This window comes from Boleophthalmus pectinirostris, unplaced genomic scaffold (assembly GCF_026225935.1).
Source record: "Boleophthalmus pectinirostris isolate CB_2022bp ecotype Guang Dong unplaced genomic scaffold, ASM2622593v1 HiC_scaffold_1, whole genome shotgun sequence".
In the NCBI taxonomy this organism is placed as follows: Eukaryota; Metazoa; Chordata; class Actinopteri; order Gobiiformes; family Gobiidae; genus Boleophthalmus; species Boleophthalmus pectinirostris.
This window is the reverse complement of record NW_026570970.1, coordinates 25,492,411-25,515,102: the sequence shown is the minus strand read 5'-3', so window position 1 is coordinate 25,515,102 and position 22,692 is coordinate 25,492,411.

Here is a 22,692-nt window from a genome sequence, read left to right as displayed (position 1 = left end):
TATGATTATTATTATTCTGTTTACATCTCCAAAGCTCAAAATGCTCTGTTCCACCTTGTGATGTCATGAAGCGGTAGGTTTCAAGTTAACAGCTACCTTTTACCTGTAGCTCAGTAGAGATTAGCAATTCCAGGTCTGAAATTATCCAAATGATTCTAGTGAAGATGTGTGGAGTTTAACACAGAGGCGCACTTCCTGTATTACCACATGACATCACAAGGTGGAAAGAGTGTTTTCTGTTTGAGAGAAGAACTCGTCCTAAATATGCAGGGTTTGTGTGTTAAATGTGTGAATGAAACAAAGCACAACTCCAGGTATGTTTTTGATGAAGAAACAAGATCAGAAAAGAGCATAATATAGGCCCTTTAAAGTTTGTCGAGTTTATTTGCAGGAAATTAATATTGTGGCCTTTTTTGTTGTATTTTAATGAGACAAATTAAACTAAAATCTCCTTGTTGGAGTAAATAACATTGCATATAAAGTGAATACCATAAAGTATTTTGAAGTGTGAATGTTATATTCTTAAACCCAATCTAAACCAGGTGGAAAGTAGGTCTAAACTTAAGATCTGAACTTGGGGTGGGTGACATTGACAAAAATGTATTTCTTGATAACAGTATAGTATATAATCTCATATTAATCACAAATGTGCACTAATATTACTTAGTACACTACAAGATTACACTACACACCTTTTTCAGGTAATTTTAAATGTAGACTATATCAGTATTCATATTTGTATACTATTTTCCAACACAAATGCAATATTATCTTTTTTTCTTTATATGCAGTACATCTAGTTCAAAACAGGAATAAACTAACCCTAAACCAGGACTAACCCAAGACTAAACAGCTTGTCCTACTTCCTGTCCCTCTGACTGACACTGTCCTTTGCAGAGAGGGTCGAGGCGGGACTCTGTGACCTACTTTGTACCTGTCCCAACTGTGAACCATGGCACGCTACCCCCTCCACAGCAGTAAACAGCAGAGACAAATGATGTTCCAGGAACATTAAACTCTGAACTATAAAAGAGGGATTGAGTGAATGAATTGAGTTGCTGTGAAAGACAAGAGCCAAAATATTTACGATCAGAGCAGCCAGAGGATCACGTGGAGTCAGCAAAAAACTGTCACGTTTTAGAGGAACTTTAAAAATCAGGAACATAAGTGTTTTTAGGACAGAAGCATTGTTGGTTCCTTTTAACTAGTCTTTGCAGGCTCCTTGTACTTCATTAGTGTGAGTAAATGGGCTAATGTACTCCTGACTGTATCCATGGGTTTCAGAGTGGTGGCAAATTAGGACAGTTGCCATAGCAATTAACAATGCCAAACTAAATATTCTTTCTGTTGAATGGTCAAAAGTCCTCAAAATGTTAGCTATTTCAGCTTTCTGTTATAGGTGAAATTTTTTTACTATTCAAAAGATATAACACTCAGTTTAAAATGATTAATTGCTATATTTTAATTGTCTTGAAATCCATGAATTGACAGGAAGCTGAAAATCCATACACTATAATGGTTGTGGATTCCTTAAAATTTCTGATTTAAGGTAACACAACTAACTAGTACTGGTTACACTATAAAATGATTTCATTTAAGTTTTAGGAAGTCTACTTTTTTTCTTTTTATGAGTGTGCTGACTCTAAAAAATCAAGCTCAAAACTACAGCTTGATGGAACATTGATTCTGCACCCTGATTTTTTTCTCGCTTCTGTTGACATATAACACTGACTGGCTTTATTTTTGTATTTTGTGATTTGAAAAATACTAAACTTTATATTACTTTTCTTACCACAAATGTAATTCAACTGGATATCGGATTGAACTCAGCACAGTGAACACATTTTTACTCATTTGTAACCGATCTCTGTATTGAATTTTCCCTGGTGACCCACAGTTAGGCCTGTAATTATTGTATTGACTTATCGTTCAATACATGAGAGATGGAATGATTCTTTGGGGGGTCAGTATTTATAGTGGGTACTTTTTCTTTGTTCTAGTGCTGAACTTTTTGTTATTTTTCTGTAGTTACATTTCAGTTGTAAAGGTCTGGATAACTAACTTCCATGACTCATTAAGTCAGTGGCATACGTTTGTTTCAATATTATAGTTTATCATTTCTTTCTTTATACTGGCTCCTTATTCCTCATACTTCAAAATTTGTTATCGTGACCGGCCTACCCTCAGTCCTATATTGACTTTTGCAAATGTCTATGTTTTATACACCAAGGCCCAACCCATTCAGAGTTGTTTATGTCCTTGGTGTTATCACCTCTTGTGCTGGAAATTTATGTGCAGGTGTACTAGTATACACGTGCACATACAGCACAAGTTTAGAGCTGTTGTTTTCATACATTTTGGCATTGGACCATTCACACAATATTTAGTTTTTTGTCTGTGGTTTGATTCACTCAGCTGTGTATTTATATTTTCCAACATGGAGAAAACTGTCAATCATCTCATATCTGTCCAAATCTTGTTTACTTTCACCTGACCTTAAGAAGTTTGTCACACCTGAATCTCCGCTGGGACACCGGGATCTGTCTGCTGGGTTTGCTCTCACAGTCAACCCCTTGTGTTCAACTCAACATTAATCTGCATTGCACTTCCTGTAGTCTGCGTTTGGATATTTAAAAGTGGTGTAGTGGAATTTGGTTGGGGGCTATGGAGGAATCTGTACCCCTATGTGTATGTTTGGATAGTCATGTTTGGTCTGGCTGCATATGGATTTAATGTCAGTTTGCTCGCCTCTCCCTGCCCAGTTCAAAAGTAAATAGTCAGCATTTTGCCTATGGGGTAAACATATAGGAGCATAACAGGAAGTCAGGGTGGATTTGCTTAATTTAAATGTATAAAGCTATAGTATTATGACCAAAATAGCACACAAACATTCAGTCTAAAGATGCACTCTTCTTAGTAATGTTTTTAATTATAACTTCTTTTTTTTTTCATTCACCTCTCAATTTTAGTTTGTGAACCAGTACCAAGTATAAAAGTGTGGTGGGTGGTGTCTTGCTCAAGGACACAGAAACAGTATGCAAGCTGTGGTATTCAAATCTAAATGACCAAATACTAGTCCTGTAAATTTGACTACTTATTTTACCCTTAAGTGGCTTCAAATGGCTACTATAATTGCATATAACTACAATTTTCATTAGCCCTCTATATTACTACTACTGCTACAACTACTACTACTACCTATGACTACTAAGAAATGTAATATTCGGCTCAACATTCTTTCCATATTTTCCTGTTGTTTATCAGGATTAAAACAATGGGGCTCTGTTTGTAAGTGACAGGTATGGCAAAATACTTGAGTGCAGTTACATACTTGTTCTGTAGATGGCGTATGTCTTACAAAATCATGCTCCGTTGCTGTAATTTGTTTTTAGTTTGAATAGGAGCATCATCACTCCTCTTCTGTCCAGTCTGCTTTTTGCATCTGATGTTAGCTACACCCTAGACTCCACTGTTCTTGGTTATATTAATAGATTGTGCAAGGAACGGCTATCACTTTGTGTATTGATCTTTTTGTACAACAGTCTTGTCATTCATATTGGTATAGGTTTAGTTATTACAGCTATGCCAGCTATGTCATTACACAGTATCAGAAGTATGTGTCAATGATTTTGAGAAATCCACATATTTGGGATTTCTAAGTAATTACCAGTGGTTAATTGTGTAACGCTTAACAACATTTCTCAATACTCAAGTAAAGTGAAAGTGTCAGTTCATCTCAGGTGCTGCAGTTTTGAAGATCTGAATTAGGCTTGAGTCATTTGTGTCATCACACACACACAAAACAACATTGTGTTGATCCTGGAATTCCCGAATAATAAGCAAAATTACAAATTGGAATCATGTGTATACAGTTGGTGGACAGAAATTGTACCCATGTAGGATTATTTTGAAGATAATTATTAATCAGTCTGAAGTTGTAAAGGCCCATTAACATTACTGTAAGAAGTATTAGAAGAAGTACAAATTAATTCCAAATCCAATCGTTATTCAAGTGATATATACATTAAAAAAGGGTAATAGAGCGATAGTTGTTGAAATTAGAATATTAAGTTACTGACTGTAATGTAGTAAAAAAAAAACATAAAGGTGAAGATGTCATTGCATTGCCTGGAATGTTTCGCAATATGGCATTATTAACATTTATATCTCTTTGAAGACAAGCAGATGACACCACCAGGCCAAGTTACAGGTCAGATCTGTAGAAGAGCGAGCCACCACCATCCCCATCTGGCCAAAATATGGTATATAAAGAATAAACCTTCTGCCTGCTGTAACCACCATATAATTGCGTATTAGACCTTGTATCTTATGTCAAACCTGATTAGGATTAGGATTATCCAACAATGTTTTTTTTTTTTTTTTCAGTATCATTCAATATGACCTTACTTTTCATGTCACAACCATCCAAACCCTCATTGTAGTGTTGTCTACAGGTGCCTGGATGGACAAAAAGGAGTGTCTCTGCTGTCATCTCTTACATGAGTTTTAATGGGGTGTTCCCACGACATCAGCTTGTTTTGGTGTCAGGTATCTCCTCCTCAAAACACTCGCTCCAGACACACGACACTCAGAGACCAATAACACTACACAATGAGCTTTTGTCTCAGTCTGCAGCAGAGAAACTCCACAACACACGCAAGATTGACATAAAGGCATGACACTATGATAAGGTGCTGTAGGCGTCTTAGTCCACCAAAATTTGTATTATCAACTAATCATTTGATTTAAATAATAAGCATTTATATGGAGCAGCAGGAGAAAGGAAGACTATTAAAAATTATACCATTATAAAATAAATACACTATTATTCACAAGTCTAATCTGTCTTTATATAAATACATTGTTTCCTAGTACTTTTTCTGTAGTTTTTCTCTAGTGCAGTTTGGGTCACACATTTGAGAGCTTTTGTTGCACACAGTTTTGGATATGCCCTAGTATGATATTGTGTATTTTGAAGAAAATATCAGATAGTGCATAATATGGCAACTAGTAATGTGTAAGTAACTACTGTCTCTGGTGACAGACAAGTTGACGTATGACTGTAATTATAAACACCTACTGTTCTCACTGTCACTACTACTGTTACTATGATGTCAACTGGTTCAACTACTATTACTACTTTAAAAACAAGCCACCAGGGCAAGTTAAATTTCAGATCTGTGGAGAAAGGATCTTTTAACAATAAAACAACTAATAGAATAAATGGTCTAACCCCTCCTCCAGAAAATTTACATTTGCATCTTTATCTTCAAGCAGTATTTTCTGTACACACACTCAAGACAAATAAACATATACACAGTAAATAAATGTTACGTGAACCCTTAAATTGAGAGATAAAGTTATTTTAAAATCACTGAGTAAATGTACTAAGGTTAAGGTTAATCCACAATTTTTTTTCCTGTGGGTCAACTTGGGGTGTTCCAGGCAGCAAATGTTTGAGCTACATACAATTAAATCTGCCCAAAGCTAATGCTAATGTAGCAGTTTACTGTCAACACTGCATGTTGTCACAGTAAACTGCATCTGTGAGTCTCCAAATCCCCAGCTCACCCAAACGCACCGTCAGACATCTGGCACGCCATTGTAGTCTTTAAATGTCTAATCTTACACAAATGAATTATTGATTAAGTTTAAAAGGGTGACTGAGCAAGCGAGGAGAAGTTATTGCACGAAAACTTTTACTTTAAATATGTATCTTCAAAAGAGAATTATTGCAAGTACTGAAATATCAAACAGGTTTCACTATTGGACAGAGCAGCATACATTTGATGTATAGAGTATGCTTGTATGCTTTGCTCAAACATTGGCTTTTCTTGTCATTGTCCAGCTGTCATCTATCACAAAGAAGGGTCATAGCTGAATTGTTAATTTGACCTCTTAAATATTGTAGCATATACTAGGCCTATACATAATGCATTGATGGCATTTGGACACAATAGTAGACATATAGACCACAGTTACACAGTTACTATGCACGATAACATTGACCTTACTTTTGGGCTTGCGATTTTTGATTTTCATTAAAGGTGCACTATGTTACTTTTTTGGCGCTTGCTTGTCTCCATGAAGATGTTTTTGTTTTCCCATAATGTTATAATATTAATATCTATTTTCATTTCAAAATACATTTAAAAAACATACATTCTTACCATGAAGGGACTTTCAGACCTGACTGGTAACTTGTCACCAAAGAGGCAGATAATTTTAATGCCATGCTGTGGAATGTTCTAGGCAAATCAGAAAAACCACATGTTCCTTATAGCAAAATATTGTGTGGCTGCTTTGCTTAAGGCCACATCCTCAACTTCACCTCTGTTGTTTTGTTGGGACCCACTTTGTACAAGTTACAACAATCTGCAACCATCGATCAAATATGAATTCATACAGACTCTTTATAACACCAGATGTGTAATCTACTTTAATTCAAACCAAGTTAAGTCTTGTCCACAGTTTACCCTGTAGTAATATATCTCAACAATGAATGTACAATGTCATGTCCCCACAAATGCATCATAATAATCTAATCATTTTTTTGGGACTTGTCCATCAATCTTTGCTAAACATGACAAGAAAACATACATATTAGGGATGGACGATATCCAAATCTCAGGGTACGATATTTTCATGATATACATCTCACAGTACGGTATCTATTGCGATATTTTGTGGAGGTTAACAAAATTGTAAATATGCTACTTTTTCCTCTTTAAATGCCCTGACAAGACTTAATTCAAAGAACTAAGATGTAAAAGTGCTTAGAACTGTTATTTTTCCATGTAGTTTGCACCAAAATGGAGCAAAGGGTCATGGTCTATGTAGTTCCCTCTGTTTTTTTAGCTATTGCTTCACCTTAACTCATAATTTTAACAAAGAAACTTGTGATTTGATATAATATCATGGCCCACGATATCATATTATATTATATTATTGAGGGACTTTAGACGATATGATATCACGATATTTTGGTTATTGTTTAAAAACCCAGCAGAGCAAGGTGGAACAGAGTATTTTCCTAGTATTACACTGCCTAAAAATGCAAGATTAGTGTATTAAACATGTGTGAATGAAACAAAACACAACTCCAGCTATATTTTTCATTGGGAAACAACATTAAAAAGAGATCAGAAAATAGCATAGCATGGGCCCTTTAAGAATTATTTATGAGTTATTACCTAACTTTGTTTTTACATATAGCGTTAGTCTGTGTTATACAATGGATTATGTTATTCACAATAAATTGCACAATTCCCTGTCTTAAGTTTATCAACAAACACAATAGATCATTGTAGTTGGGTAACACCAGTATTTCGATGGTATGTTAAAACATATCTCATATCTCAACATTTACATTGACTCACTCAGGTGACGCCAAATGAAGAGGAGGCGTTATACAAAGAGGGGAAAAGAGTACAGGACATACGCAGTTTTCTTGTTTTTTTCCCAACTCATGACACAAGGGCAATAAAGGGGTAATAAAATAATCATAAACTATCTAATCCATTTTAATACTGTTAGGAAGCAATTTTCATATATGTGCAAAATTGGCTCAGCATTGCATTGGTCATTTATAACAAAAGGACGCCATGACTTCTGACTTCTTCCATTCCATTCCACAAAAAGAGCTTCTTGCCTCTCACCTACTTTCCTGGAAGTTGCTGATGCTACGTCAGTGCTCATTAAAAATACATCCATCTTTACAGACAAGAGCACAGCAGGAGTAGTCACAACAAGTAATCCCAATCTGAACTCTACTGCGACAAGTATCCGTGCAATTTTCTCATTATTATGCACTTTTTCACTACGTCACTGTCGGAAAATACATGCACACACCCTCAATAGTAACAAAGAAGACACAAGAAGTACTTTCTAAATCTGTTTTTGTGTTAAAGTATTTCTGTTTTACATTGCTTGATTAGAAGTATTTGTATTTAATTGTGATATATTCTGAGAAAGAAGTCATGTATTTAAATTTTAACTATGATAGGTACCTATATATGAAAGGTATTTGCTAATATATTTGTACAAGTGAAACTGTAATTAATTATCACACCCACTATTGTAATTATAACTCCCAGTACTATGTCTACTACTGCTACGGTGACGTTAACAAGGACTTTTTGTTGTAAACATCTTCCAATCCATCAATTTTTCAACTATAATAAACTACTATTTGCCATCACTACTCTACTGTTTGCTTTATGGCTAATTCTACTACATTGTTTGATAGATTACTAATAGATCACTCCTCTGGTCTTTGACCGGCTTTATTTGGTTATTTAGTTATTTTCCTCTCCTTTCTATTCTCCTTCTCCTAATTATTACTTTTAAAGATTATTTTTTGACAGTTTGTAAACATGTAGAATATAACAAATTGCCAGCATCTATTGGTAGTGAATGAAAAGAGTGGTGTGTGTTGGTCACTTGTCGCCCAGTTGCATCATGGGTTTACTGTGGAGCTCTTTGGCGTTCCGCTGTGGAATGCTGGACTCAGTGTGTATTCCAAACACACACGGGACAGTGACGGGATATGACCTCAGAGGTGTCACTGTCACCCAAGTGCTGATTGGTCACCCCTCTCTGTCATTTACGTATGCTCAAATCAGACCCTGAATGCACCACCTGATGACCTCAGTGTGGGTCATGGTGTTGATGTACACTGCACAGTTAATTTAAGTAACATTTTGTTTGAAATAGGCAATGTTCATTTGTTACATCTTTATTATTGTCTTGTTTCTCACATAAAATGTCTATATTGTGGAAATGTTCAGCCTGCGTTCATACTGTTTTTAAAAAAGAAAGTACAATCACAACTGAGCCTGGGTTACTTACTAGTGCTTTAACCTTTATATTGAGGACAAATCCAACTTTTTCTCAATCTCAGTATATGAACAGGCCATGCCCCATGTGAAACCTCTTCCAGAATTCCCTCACTGAGCTGCAGAAGCTGCACTAGCACTGATTAGTGATGCTTGGGGCTGGTGTTGAGGTAGTGATGATTCAGATCAGAGCGAGTCCTGTTAGGTTTAAACTGGATTTCAGGATTGAAAATGGCACCTCAAATAGTTAACACCCATTTTACTTACTGATAATGTGCGTACCACTAATACCTCAATAAAATGCCATTGTATCTTATAGTATATGATTAGTGAAGTTAAAGTACATTCTGGTGCTTTTTAACAGTTCATCTCCAGCCCTGTTGTGCCCCCGCTCCCACACTCACAGTGAGGCCCTGTCTGTTTGTCCCTGTCTGTCTGTCCCTGTCTGTTTGTCCCTGTCTGTTTGTGTCTAACAGCAGGAGATGGTCTGGTCTGAAGTCACTCCACATGAAGTCACAACACAAACACCAGGCTTTATTAGACAGAGCTTCACACCTCCAACATCAACAAACTCCTCTCCTCCTGCTCTTCTTTCTCTAGGACTGCAACTATAATGATTATTTCAGTAGTCAATTAGTCAGTGTTTACTATTAGAACTAATCAACTTAAATGGTTATTTCTATTGTATACTGAGATTTAAAAAAAAAAAAAAAAAAGGTTACAAAATATAGGTTGAAATATGGTGACTGAATGTTTCTAGATAGGGAATATTTAGTGCATTATTGATAAAAATCTGAATTATTATCATTTTTTTTTTTCATTGAATTAATAATGCGTCTGTCTGTTATAAAATATATTTTGGTGTGTGTTTTAAGTCTTCATAGTCCAAATAATCAAAATACAATTACAAGTACTTTAATAATGGACTAGCCACGATTATTCCGATCATTGAATTCCCATGACCTATACAGCGTTTATCTTAACAATACAACAAGGGTCATTGACTGTTTTGCCTCTTGCATTGAAATCACATTGGTCATTAAGAGACACTGACAGATGCCACTGCTTTGTATTTGTTTAATTTGTTTAATTAGTTTCTTGGAAAAGCAGTTTTGCATTTTCTCCGAAATTGTTCTTAAAAGAATTCTCGCTCCCTTTCTCTAAAGTTAAAGTTTTCTGAGAAGAGTTTGTTATTGATACTATATATTTGCTCAGAATGATAAGTATGGTATTTTAAACTAATCTATTTCCATACCTTCACTACTAGGCCAAGTTACAAGTCAGATCTGTGGAGAGGACACCCTTCTCACAGTAAGAATGCATGCTTTTCAAGTCATTTTGACAAGTACAGAAACCTAAAATTTAATAAATGCACATGAGCTCTACTGGAGAAATTCATGCAAAACTGTAACATCTCCATGGAGACAAACAAGTACCTCCACCAAAAAAGTAAAATTAAACTAAAATTAAACTAAAATTTTAAGCTTTTTAAGAAATATCCATTTAGTTACTGAGCACCAGCAGAGAATGGCAGAAGACTCTGTATTGTGTTTATTTAATGGTTCTTGGAAGAGGCCCTCGTGCACTGACTTTGAATGAAATTTCAATAGCCACATTCCTGCCACAGGTTTAGAGACTTTGATTCTGAGAAACAAGCCTGTCTCACAGTGTTTCTCACAATGTACTGCCAAAATCATTTTTATCACCAAGCCTAATCAGGAGTTTATAGAGGGCAGATTGCAACACACATCCAGGTGATTGGCCTAGTTAAAAGGATGTGACTTTACCTGATGCACTTTTATTGTTTTGGAAGGACATCAAGGTGAGAAAGTACAGTGGATTTTTTTCTGGCGGAGGATCCCCTACTTGTTTCCTAGAGTGTTCCACTGTATGGTATTTAACTGATTTAGCATTTATTCAGTTACACATGTTTGTAATGCTTGCATACATGGAGAGAGATACATTTAATGCTAAACGGTGTAGAACATTGTGGGCAAAGCAATATCACCTTCATGGAGACAAGCAGATGGCAAACCCTCCACCAGAAAAGTTACATAGTGCATCTTTAATGTGAACTCAGGTTATAAACTCACTGTGGTGAATAATTAGGATGCTAGCAATGCATTAAGAAAAGCGATTAATAAGTCTGGACCTCTGTAAACTGTTTAAAATGAACTTTTTAAGACAGTAAAAGTCAGCTTCTTTAATAGAAAATAGTCCTCTCTCTGTGTCAAGCTCTAATTCTTTCAGTAGTTGGTTCAGACCACATGAGCGCTCTAATTTTAGCAGATATTTTGTCTCCTTATTTCCCCAATACTCCCACTGGCCCAGTGTAAACCAGGTCTCATTTGAAATTTATGTGAGTTATGTTATTGCTTTGGTTCTGGTTCACGTCTTTCAGCTCTGCGTGTAAGCTCACGTGAAAGGTGCTCTGTTTGTGAGACTCAGACTGCCCCAACATGGTCGACAAATCAGACCAAAGTACACACTGCAGTTTACATGACCATTTCCCTATTTTCCACTTTATTTCATTTCATTTATTTATTTATTAGGACAATGTCTTAAAGGTGCAGTTGCTGCCGACTTCTCAATGGATATTTGTTATTACTTTGCCTTGAATGTTCTACAGTATGGCATTAATCCATCTCTCTTTATGTAAACAAGCAGATTATGCAAAGAAGCCAAGTTACAAGTCAGGTCTATGGAGAGTCAACTCCACTCCCAATGAGAATGCATGTTTTTCAAGGCATTTTTGAGGAATAAAAACACATGTAATTGATTGTTGTGTCCTTCAGAAAGACACTACTTAACCCAATGTGCTTATGGGTGACTACAGGGTTTGAGAAAGATTCAGAGTCAAGCAGGTCAGATCAGTGGAGAGGTGACCCCACTCACTGTAAGAATGCATGTTTTCCAATGCATTTTTGAGCATAAAAACTATTGAATTAAATGTTAGATAGATGTGTTTAATGCCATACTGTGGAACATTCTGGGCAAAGCATAAGTCAAGCAGACACATAGTGCAGCTTTAAACACTGACACATGTTCTAGAGCAGACTCGTCAAACTCAGGCCCAGGAGTCAAATTTGGCCCACGATATAATTATATTTGGCCCGCGAGATCATATCAAATATGTATTAGAGCTGGCCCCGCCAGCTACAGACAGGCTATAGAGACAATATTTATTTAAAATTGTGTTATTATTTTATATTAGGCTTGTTCTGGATTCAGTGTTTAAATAAAACTATTATTAAACATTTATTTTAATAAGAAAAGGTTTAACAATTACATATCTTGAAAGAAGAGAAAATAGGCAGATGTTGTTGACATTTTTCAATAAATATTTAATTTGGCCTACGACTTAGTGCCAGTTTTTAATTTCAGCCCTCTGTGAATTTGAGCTTGACACCCCTGTTCTAGAGACTGCAGTGCACTGGCCTCAGCTGCAGAGCACAGAGTCACATTCACACCAACACAAACATTTAAAGAGCTCCTCAGTCTTTTATGTCAAAGAGCTGCAGACCGCACAGTTTAGTGTTGACCCTGGACTGTTCAAAGAGGGACTCCACCAAACACCTCCAGGACTATTTAACAGCACGTTTGCTTTGACTGGAAAATATTTTTACACCTCCTGTTTTTCCTCTGCACAAGACCTGAAAAGAAGAAAATTTAATCCGTCATGGTTGATTTGAGTTGGCCTTGAGGCAGGTGTCATAATTATTATTTTTAGGGAATATTAAATACCTAAAGCTGCACTATGTAACTTTTTCTGGTGGGGGTTCATTACCTGCTTCTTGCCTTTAAGTTGCTACTGTTTTTATTGCACAAAAAATACAATGAAAAACATGTCTACTTCTGAGATCTGACCTGTATTTGGTACTTGTCTTTACTGATATATTGTATGTCTAATGCAGTACTGTGGAACACCCCAGACAGTGCGATAATATCTCCATGGAGACATGCTGGTGACAAACTTCAAACAGAAAAGTCATACATGCTTACTTTTTTTTCTTCTTTTTTTACCTTGCACCTTCTTTACATTGTTTGTACAACCCCCATGGATAACACCTTTACTTACCGACCTTGAGCCTTGAGATTCAACTTGAGCCTAAAAATGTAAATATTAAATGAATGTCCCTAACTCACATTGTAAACCATTCCAGTTAAATGGTTGTTTTAGTTCATGTTTTCCATGAGTCAGTGTGATTTTACTTTCTATATTTGTGGTGGAAATCCCCTCGGTTAATATTCAAACATGGAAAATCACAAAATGAAATCCTTTTTTGGCATGGAATAGTTACTTTATGTATTCAGTTCAACAATTCAACATATATTAGAAACTTGTGTATCAAATCTTGTAATACTGAGCGGTTGTCTGTGTGTAGCTCAGGTGGGGTGGCGAAACATATTCACTCTAACAAACTACTAAATTACAGAATTCAGCTGTCTTTTACTCATTTGTCTTTTATGCTATCATCCACAATATGTTGACAATGCAAGATAATATTTTGACCTTTAAACCTTTTTCAACCAAATGGTCCATATATTCTTTAGTCACATGTCAGGGCTGTCATAAAACTTCAAAACAAGCCTCTCCGACTCCAGCAGAGTCTCAGTAATTACACCTCAGGCCCCAAACAAAGTGCTCCAAGGCAGTAAAACCAGGTCTGGCCTTGCCCTGTCTGTCCGGTCGAGTGAGACAGTGGCTGGAGAAGAGGAATGAAGGAGGATTTCAGCTAAAAAGATTTATACAGTCTGATTTTAGACACAAATGTCTGAAATGTTAGGCATTTTACTCCCTATTCTGTCCACCTGCACAATCTGAGGTAGAAAGTAACTATAGATTTTCATAAATGATTTGTTGCTGACCTTTGGGTTAAGTTTACCAAATAATATCAGTTGTGGAAATATGATATCAGAACTGAAGAAGCAGCTTGGATGAGCTGCGAAACATCTTCAACCAAACTAACTTTTGTCCAGTCGACAAACTGAATTTTCTTCTCATGGATTCTACCTGGACGACTGAGGGATTCTTCACACAGTTGTGGAAATAGTTATTCATTTATGCATGCATTTCAGTTTGTGGTTAAATGGACATTACAATTACACTGAATTAACCAGTTGCTAATGTGTAATTGTAAAATGGCAATTTTATACACCGGTCCACTGGAGTTGGGTGTTGGGACAGTAGTTATTGCTGTAATTAGCTGTAATTCAGTGACTTATGACCTTTACTATAACTTGACTATTAATCTTTACTCATAATCATGTAATAATGTTTTCAAATACTACACAAATATTTAGCACAACTGTACACATGAAGTACTTGCTATTGTCTTGTTTATACAAATAAGATGGTCTTGTTTAACCCCACACAGTGCTGAGTCATATCACCTGCAGCAGACAGAGGTCACATGACTAGTTTGTGTCCAGACGCAGTTTTTGGCTTTGTGTTTTATCATCTTTTGCTCACACAGATGGAGGTGGAAAAGTGTCTGTTATATCATCTGAACAAGGTCAGGAATCCAGCATTTCTCGACCAATGGATTTGACATCTGTGTTATAATGTTGTTTCCTAATCAAAAACATACTTGGAGTTGTGTTTTGTTTAATTCATACAAACCCTGCATATTTAGGCTGAGTTCAAACTGAAAAAAACAAAACAAAAAAAAACTCCATACTCCATTGGAATAATTTGGATATTTTCAGTCTTCTGACACATAAACTCAGATGCTTTTACATTTATTTGGTTACTTTTGCTTGAGTAAGTTTTGAAAGTCAATATATAAGAACTGGCACACCACCTATAAATCTATACCGACCTTACTATCAGAACCAACTCTCTCCTCACTGTTCCTTCTATGGATAATTCCATAGACCTTTTCACGAGAAACAGAGCTTTGAGATGGACGCTCTAACACAGTTTTGTAGCAATCACAATTCTCCACAAATCTTTAACTTCCCCTGCTTTTTTTGAGGTTTCTTTGCCTTTTATTTACTTAGTTTATAAATCAAAAAGCAATACAATACCGCAATATATAAGCTTTATGTTGACAGTATAATGAGATTTGGTAAGTTGTGGTCATTGTTCCTCACTATAAAAATATATACTTCTTTCCAATTTATGATATCATCTTTGGTAATGAATTATCACAATATTTCTATGCTAAATTTTCAATTTTATTGCAGATTTCCAAAACAAGAATAAGATATTAAACAGTTAGTTGGTTGGGCTAGCTTTTGAAATACATTCTATTCTTTCTACTCTCTTGAAATACAAATGGTCGCTCTTGAAAACTATTATTTTGAATGTGCACTAGGTAACTTTTCTGATGAAGAGCACGCTGCTTGTTTCCATAGAGGTGTTATAGCTTTACCTGTAATGTTTCATAGCTGCATTAATCTAATCTAATCTTGGTCTAATTCAATTACAGATGTTCTAAAAGTGAAAAATATGCATTCTTATTCTTACTGTGAGTGGGATTGCCTCTCCACAGACTTGATCTGTAACTTAGCCTGGCTTTGAACTGCTTGTCTACATGGAACTACACTACCAGTCAAAAGTTTGGACACACCCTCTCATCCACTGTAATTTGTTCTTTCTGTATATCCTTTCCACATTTTATATACTTGCACATGCATAAGACATCAAGTATATGATGCAATATATGTGGAATTATGTAGCAAAGAAAAAAGTGAAATAGCTTAAATATATTAAATACTGAAATGCTCAAAATATCCACCCTATGCTTTGTTCACATTGCTGCAAACTCTTCTCTCAATGAGCTTTTTGATAAAGTCTCTGTTCTGCTGACTGCGTTTTTGTTTGTCCAGGTTTGGGCCGTCCCACGTGTGTCCCCATGTGTCCTCAGTCTTCACACGGTCCTGTACTGTAAGTCTCTGGGGTTTTCACACGTCCGTGCTTTGTCCCCCTTTTGTCCTGGACTCTTTGTTGGTCTCATAGATGCTTGGTGAAAGTGCAGCGCGACAAGACCTGAACAAAGACTTACACTGGGCGCTAATCGTGTGGACAAAGGTACATGAGAGGGACACAGAAAACAGGTTGTGCTCTGGCCTCTGCAGCAGCACATATGACCACACCGCCCACACCACTGAACTGAACTATTGTGGAACTCAACATTTTACACATTCATTTTGTTTTTACGTCTTCACAGTTGTGTTCTAATTCTGAAACATTTATCAGTGAAACTATTGATACTTTGCACTGACCATACGTAGGGGGTGTTCTACATGTATCTCTAGGAAGGAATGTTCATTAGTACTAGAGATGCTCAGATACAATACTGGGATCAAATATCAGCGCGGATCCATGAAAATTTTCTGGATTAGGTATCAGCTGCAAAATATTGGTTCTGATGATATCCTGGTTGGGCCTATAGATTGATGTTTTAAGATGATTTATTGTTCATAGTTGGTCCAGAAAGTCTCATAAAGTTTGAGCTTTTAATACAAAGTTGTTCTGTAGTTACTTCAGAGATAAGTAACACATTTTGTCATACAATATATTTAGTTTTTAGGAAAGGAAGTCTATTTTTAGTCACTGCACTGGCACTGGTTGATACACCTGGGTATGGGCTGGTTAAAGCCATAGTACTGGAATTGGCATTGGAACTGAAAAAACTAGATTGGTGCATCCCTAATCAGTACCATGGAGACACAGTATACTCATTAGAAAACACAGCCAAAAAGATTTAAGAAACTGAAAACTCAACAAAAAATATTAAATGGTTTTAAACAACATATTTTAGGTAGCAGACTAATTACATGAAAAGTTACATTGTGTATCTTTAGAATGTTGTGACCATCCTGCTACAGAAAATATCCTCACAGCTATTAGTATTGGTTAAATTAAACCATTTTATTCATGTTGAAACTCTGTATTTGGCAGCCATTTTTTCTGTGTTTTTCTCTTGTTCCTGTTCACCTGTGACTTCCTGAGTTTTGGGAATAACCTTGATCCCGTGCAGATCCGGTGGAGGTAGCTCTTGACAGTTTCCTGGCCGTAAAATGTGCAATGACTTGTTTGTGTCAGTTCACCTTTAAACAGAGGACCAAACATTTCCATGAATACATCTGGAGGTAGGTTTTTGACACTAAATCATTGTGACCGCATTATAATTAAATAGTTTGGGTCAGTTGCCCTTTTCGCTCTTCCCTGAATGCATTTGTACAGTTTGCGGAAAATACGTGTTAACAACATGACACATTTACACAGGAATGGAAAACATATTTTTACAGTTCAAAAACAGGTAGTTGTTGTCACCTGTTGACTTCTTGGTACAATTTACAGGTGACGTGGATGTCTGTTTTAATCTGTTTGCACAAAGACCTTTATTTTGAAATACACTTGAACTAATATAGATCAAGGGCCACAAGTAACTCCTTAAGGGTCTTGGAAATTATGTAATGCAATAAATATTAATGGGCTCCAGATTACTTCATATATACCTGTCAACAGCAAACAACACCCACTTTTAACATCATAATGAGGCGCTGAAGGAAAGCTGGGTGTGGCTTCTAAGCTCACCTGTGTTTGGCCAATTTGAAGACGATGTCACACCTGAACTAGGAAGAAAAATTCTAAAGCAGGCTTTTGGCCGAAGACAGTTGTTGATATCTTAATATTTGTCAGATTTTTGTTAAAGGTGCATTGTAACTTTTCCAGTGGAGAGTCCGCCACCTGTTTGTCTTTGTGCATGGACATATTATTGCTTTGCCTAGAACAGGAGTGTCCAAACTTTTTTCATCAAGGGCCACATTTTTAAACACAGATGAAGCAGAGGGACGATCGGGGGCTGTAGACTGATGCTCAGTGCAGTGAATAATTGAAACATGTGCAGGTTTAACACATTAAAATGAGCCATCGGCCCTTTATTTATGCTAAGATCCTTAAAACCAAACACTAAATATGAAATATTAGCTTTATCAAGGTAGATTTTCAAAAAACTTACAGTAAAAAATTATTTGTTAATTGATGCAATGTCATTTGGGCCAATTCACCTGGAAGTCTGAGGACCAAGAAAAATTTGTCTGAGGTCCGCAGTTTGGACATGCCTGGCCTAGAAGGTTCCACAATATCAATCAATCAAACAAACTTTATTTATAAAGCGCTTTTCATACTAGAATGTAACACAAAGTGCTTTACAGTGATTAAAAACAATCCCACATTTCCTTCTGCCCACCCACCTACCCAACCCCCACAGTTGCCCAACCCCACACAACCAAACAACCCAGTCACACACACACGAACACACACACACACACACACACACACACACACACACAAACATACACACACACTCACACACATACTAACATGCTAAAATACATAAAACCATACATAGTAAAATGTGAGGCTGAATACAGGTGAACCAGTTGAGAAAGCACCATCAGAGGAGCCGTCTACACCAGGAGTAGAGAGCCGTCCGCTGCCACGAGGAACCACCACAGGGCCCAGGGGAGAGATGAAACCAAAGCACTACCCCTCCACCAGGAGCCCACAGGACAGAGCTGTCAGCCGCAGCCGACCTCCGCTCCTGATGCAGAGGGCTCCTACAAAGGAAACACTGTAAATCCTAAAAATATGCCTAAAATAAATAAATATAATAAAATGTGTACAATAGAAACAAGTAAAAGTATAAGATTTCAATCAAAGCTAAGCTAAAAAGGTGGGTCTTGAGCCTACTCTTAAAAACATGAACATTCTCTGCAGCCCTGAGCTCCTCCAGCAGGCTGTTCCATAGACGGAGGCCATAAAACTGGAAAGATGCCTCTTCATGAGTGTGTGTCCTGACTTTGGGAATGACCAGGAGCCTGCTGCCGGAGGAGCTCAGGGTCCTTGAGGGTTTGTATGGTAAAAGTAGTTCTAAAAAGACAGGGAGACGCAAGACCCATAGGACATTTAAAAACCAGTAAAAGAACTTTAAAATCGATCCTGAAACTCACAGGAAGCCAATGCAGGGATTTTAAAACTGGTGTAATGTGGTCCCGCCCTCTGGTACGAGTCATGACACATGCTGCTGAATTTTGTAATAATTGCAAATCTGAAATACTCTTAGGGAAGACCAGAGAGCAGGGCGTTATAGTGTTAATCTTTTCATCTTGCATTTATAAAACATGTATTCTTACTGAGAGCAGATTTGTCTTCTCACAAATCTGCCCTGGTGGTCTCTCCTAGTGTCTCCATGGAGATAGATAGGTTTAAGCAATACTGTGGAACATAACAAAGCAATAACATCCCCATGGATACAAGAAGTTACCCCCCACTGTTATCTGCCCTTTGCTTTATCCATAAACTGATTTGCAATCCTAATCTTAGCCAGTTTGACAAAGAAACAAATATATTTTAAGAGCTCAGGAATGCAAGTCTTCTTTTTGTTACTATATTTCACTATATTTTGTAAGTATAACTAAACCTTGAATGGGTGAAATGCCTAGATTTGCCTAGAAGGTCCATTAAGGGCAAGGATGTCTGGCAGATGAATTAGGCTGTCAAGTTTGTGTGGCTTTACACAGGATCTTGTTGTTGGTTTCATGTTTACTGTGAGCTATGTCCGGTTTCATATGGCAGTCACTGAGGGAGGAACTTCAGAGAATCTCAGGAGGATTTAAGGAAAAGAGGATTCAAACCTGTTGAAACCAGCATCAGCTGGTGATCTGGGCAAGGAGCTAAATAAATAAGGAAGGCTTGTTGTGCAACCTTATGATGTCATGAAGTGGTAGTTTTCAAGCTGACAGCTAGCTTTTATCTTTTGGTCAGTGACTGGTAGTTCCAGGGCTGAAATGGCTTAGTGAAGATTTATGGAGCTTAAAAACACAGTGGAGCACTTCCTGTATTACCACATGATATCACAAGGTGTAACAGAGTGTTTCTGTTTGAGAGTAGAACTCAGCCTAATTATGCAGGGTTTGTGTGGGCATGTACAAATGAAACAAAACACAACTCCAGGGATGTTTTTGATAAAGATGTAATTGCTTTGCCTGGAATGCTAAACATTATGACATTGAACAAATGTAACTTCACAAATCCTTTTTCCTTCCTAGTGTGACTGGAGTCACCTCTCAACAGATCTGACCTGTAACTTGTAATGCTGATGGTGCTGGAAGCTGAGACCAAATTGAACCTGAGGAAGAGGATGCAGAGGAGCTGACAGGTACAGGCAGGCCTTGGAAACTGAGAAGGCAATCCATAACAGAGAGGAACAGATTATAATTTGCTTCAATGGAGGTGTGGTTGAAAATGAGGATAGTGATTGGTGAAGATGCAGAAGTCTTTAGATTGAATTTACTTACATTAATGTATTTCAGACATTTATTGACTTTTGAAGCTTACATACATTTAAAAACAGTTCTATGATATAATGTTGTTTCCTCATTAAGAACATACCTAGAGTTGGAGTAGTTTCACACAGGTTTAACACTGCATAAACTGCATATTTAGTTCTTCTATCAAACAGAAAACACCATGTTCCACCTTGTGATGTCATGAGGTAATACCGGACCTGCTCCAGTGTGTTTTCTAGATTCATTTGGCATTTCCAGGGCTGAAATGAACCAATCTCTAGGTAAAAGTTAGCTATTAACTATCAGTTCATGACATCACAAGGTAGAACAGAGCATTCTGAGCTTTGGAAATGTAAACTAATAATAAAGGATTACTCTGACAAATGTGAATGAAATAAAACACAACTCCAGGTATGTTTTTGATGGGGTAATAACATTATAACTTGGCTAAAGGCTCACAAGAGTCAATTTTGCATAATATAGATCCTTTATGCAAATGACACAAAACTAGGACTAGAGTAGGACAAACCAAGTCTATGTTGGGAGTAAACAAGAATCAAACCAAGACCTAACCAGGAAAAGTGTGAACACAGCTTTATTTTTTCACATGCTGCAGATGACCTATCATTTAGGGGTGTAACAATATCCAAGTCTCAATATCGTATACAATATACAATATCGTCACAGTATGAACCTCACGGTACAATATTTATTACGATATCATGGGAAACCTCATGATATGGTGGGGAAGATCACGATTAGGGATGTAACAATATCCAAATCTCTCAGAATGATATTTTCATGATATACATCTCATGGTACAATACTTAAAGCGATATTTTGGGATATTATTTTCCTCTTAAAATGCTTTAAAAAGACTTATTCCAAAGAACTAAGACTTAAAAGTGCTTAAAACTGCTATTTCTTCATGTAGTCTGCACTAAAATGGAGCAAAGGACCATGGTCTATGTAATTCCCTCTGTCTTTTTTTAGCTATTGCTGCACTGTAACTCATAATTTAAGCAAAGAGACTTGTCATTCAATATATTCTGATGGTCCACAATATTATTGTGAGAACTACGACGATACGATATCACGATATTTCTGTTACTGTTACATCCCTACTATCCAATATTTAAAATGCATATTTATACATCATATGCATTTTGACAGTAACTTGCAGCTTATTTAAGAAAATAGAAACTCCAGCTTACTCCAAAACCAGTTCACCTAAACACCATCAAGAAAAACAGCTAACTTTGCAACAAGAAACCATTGCACCAGATTTCTAATTTCCCTGGAATTCAAACCTATTTGGACCCACTGTACAGAGCAGCTCTCTCTCCTCAGGTTTTGAATCAGCTGATCAGAGAAACCTTTGTCCCCAGAGAGCAGAGAGGTGAGTGCCTCACCCCCCCACACAGCCCTGACCTAGTTCAGCAATGACTACTGCACCTATAGACTCTTACCAAATTGTAACAGAAAAAATAACATCCATTTAGATGCCTTTGTAAACTTTATATTTACGTTTATCGTGCCATAATTTGTGAACTTATTTATTTTTTTTACTATGACCTGTTTTTTTTTTTATAATAAATGTAACTATAAAAGATGTTTTTCCACAATTAAATATAGTAGGTCAAAAACTCACTCTATTTGGTAAGTAGGTTATTCTGAAATTGAATGAAAATGAGTATTGGCTTATTTATCTTAAAATAGGTTACTTATTTATGTCTTTCTGTCATTGTTGTGGTAATTTGAGTATTATTGAAAGTATTATTCATGTTTACCATGTGTCAAAATAGTAGTTACAGTTCATTCACACAGATCAGATGTGAGCTTTTTGCAATATACATGTAAATTTATTCTGAATTTGAAAAAAAGAAAGTAATAAAAAGACATTAGAGATTAATAGATCAGTTCTTCAATTTATTACCGCTTAAAGGTGTACTGTGTAACTTTTCTGGTGCACAGTCTGGAACTCTGTGGAGCTGTTATTATTTTCCTGGAATGTTGCACAGTATGGCATTAGACTTATGTATCTCCATGGAGACAGATAAGAAGACATGTAAGTGGCAACTCAGGGCCAAGTTACAGATTTTTAGAAAGGTGACCCCACAATAAGAATACATTTTAATGATAATTTTCATCACCTGTAATTGTTTAAATGCAAGAGAGATAATGCCATACACAACATTTCTACAGAAACCAGCAGAAACCTGGCACTGAAAAAGTTACATAGTACACCTTTAAAGTGACGATGTAAAAAACATAAATAAATACATTGCTTCTTTGTACTTGTATGATGCTGCATTCTCCCTACATTAAAGTGAGTGGCAGATTGTAATAGTGTTGTGGTCATAAACAGTATCGAGGGAGAGGAGGTCAGGAGGGCTACACCATTTTAGCTCAAATCAATTCAGTGCAATCAGGAAAACAATACCGACTTCAAGTACTTCTGTCCATCATGAACTATTATCTTCAAGGACTTTGAAGGGTTCTGTTGCCATTATGTGAACATTAAGCATGAACAGGAGTATTTGTTTGGCCA